This window comes from Bos grunniens, chromosome 15, assembly GCF_055505025.1.
Source record: "Bos grunniens cultivar Pamir isolate PY7600 chromosome 15, Bosgru_T2T1.0, whole genome shotgun sequence".
NCBI classification, from domain to species: Eukaryota; Metazoa; Chordata; class Mammalia; order Artiodactyla; family Bovidae; genus Bos; species Bos grunniens.
In genome coordinates, this window is record NC_141179.1 from 80,862,139 (window position 1) to 80,864,353 (window position 2,215).

At 39.3% G+C, this 2,215-nt stretch overlaps 1 pseudogene; it reads right to left on the minus strand.

Moving 5' to 3' along the window:
* Positions 1-460: 460 nt before the first annotated feature.
* Positions 461-1,411, minus strand: LOC147358740 (olfactory receptor 9G19-like; annotated as a pseudogene).
* Positions 1,412-2,215: the final 804 nt, after the last annotated feature.

Sequence of the window (2,215 nt, forward strand, 5' to 3'; positions counted from 1 at the left end):
GGACTGATCTTTAGGATGGACTGGTTGGATCTCCTTGCAGTCCAAGGGACTCTCAAGTATCTTCTCCCATGGCAAACCACTTCGGTATTCTTGCCTTGAGAACCCCATGAACAGTATGAAAAGGCAAAATGATAGGATATTGAAACAGGAACTCCCCAGGTTGGTAGGTTTCCAATATGCTACTGGAGATCAGTGGAGAAATAACTCCAGAAAGGATGAAGGGATGGAGCCAAAGCAAAAACAATACCCAGTTGTGGATGTGACTGGTGATAGAAGCAAGGTCTGATGCTGTAAAGAGCAATATTGCATAGGAACCTGGAATGTTAGGTCCATGAATCAAGGCAAATTGGAAGTGGTAAATCAGGAGATGGCAAGAGTGAACGTCGACATTCTAGGAATCAGCGAACTAAAATGGACTGGAATGGGTGAATTTACCTCAGATGACCATTATACCTCCTGTTTACCAAAGCCTTTGCTAAAGAAACTTTGCTCTATCTAACATTTTCCTCAAGGCATCTTTAACATCTTTATTTCTTAAGCTATAGATCAAGGGATTCAACAAGGGAATCACCACTGTGTAGAACACAGACACCACTTTATCCCTCTCCAGGGCATAGCTCGTACTTGGCCGGGAGTAAATGAAGAGAATTGACCCATAGTACAAGGTGACAGCTGTCAGGTGAGAGCCACAGGTGGAGAAGGCCTTCAAGCGGCCTTGGGTGGAGCGGATCTTCAAGAGGGCAGCAATGATGAAGAAATAGGAGGCAAGGATAAGCACAGCAGGAGTGATGATGTTGGATGCAAGTATGAAATACAGCACAGCCTGGTAGCTTTCCTTCATATCACAGGCCAACTTGACAAGGGGGGGCAGATCACAGAAGAAATCATCAATGACATTGTTCCCGCAGAAGCTCAAGGTAAATGTCTCACTGGTGATGATGGTTGAGTTCACAAAGCCACTAAAGTAGGAAGCTGCAGCAAGACTGATACATAAATTTGGGGACATGGCCTGGGAGTAAAGCAGTGGGTTAGAGATGGCCACATAACGGTCATAAGCCATGGCAGCCAACAGGTAACACTCGCTGTAGGCCAGTCCAGCGGAGAAGAAGAACTGAGCTAGGCAGCCAGCAAAAGAGATGCGCTTGTCGTCAGAGATGCAGGTCATCAGGATTTGGGGGGCATAGACGGAAGCATACCAGAGATCCAGGTACGAAAGATTCCCAATGAAGAAATACATGGGTGTGTGGAGCCAAGAATCAGCACAGATCAGAGAAATCAGGGTGATGTTCCCTAAAAGACTGCTGATATATATGATGAGGAAGATATAAAAGAGAACTCTCTGTAAACACGGGTCTGTCGTAAATCCTAAAAGTATGAACTCCTTCACTGTGGTATAATTTTTTTCATCCATTGAATCTGAGTTGGTTTTTTTTTTTTTTCATTCCTTTCTGTAAAAAAATAATCAATATGTCATGATTTAAGGTATTGATGTTATCAGCTTCCCCGTTATATGTAATTTTAGATTGTTTAAATACTCAACTGATGCATATACCATGTTCATTTTAAAAAAATTGTTTATGCTGAACTGGAAATTATTCCTGTTAGAAAACTGTGAAATCTTTCTATGCTGCCTTGAAAGACCAGATTATGAACATAATATAGTTTGTCACCATATGCTTTTTTCTAATCATTCTCCTTTTGAGAGATGGTAATTTGTTCATCTTCTTTTCCGTTTGCAGCTAGAGTGATTGGGGAGCACGTGGAAGACATAAAAAAGGGAGTTTGCATTTAAGCTCTTAAATCTTTGTTTTTTCTAATGAATTACCAGAAGAAGCATACTTTTATTAGTCTGGCCACACTTTGGAATAACCTTGAAAGTGCATTTATGCTAGTTTCTTTGAAGGCAATACTTATATTTTATTTAACTTTTTATCCACAAAACCAATAAAACAGCTAAAAATAAAGTTTAAAAAATGAATAATAAAATGTATAACTTGAATAATACAATAGGTTTACTTAGATAATAGGAATTTGAAACCATATCTATGTATGTATGACATCAAATGCATGCTGAAAGGATGTTAAAATATTAATCAATGGATAATTGTGTTCAAAATGTGGTTTAATTTCCTACAGAAATAAGAATTAAAAACAGAAAACTAAACTTATCAAACTGAATGATTTGGGGGAATGTGGTGAGCAGAATAGGGCCCAT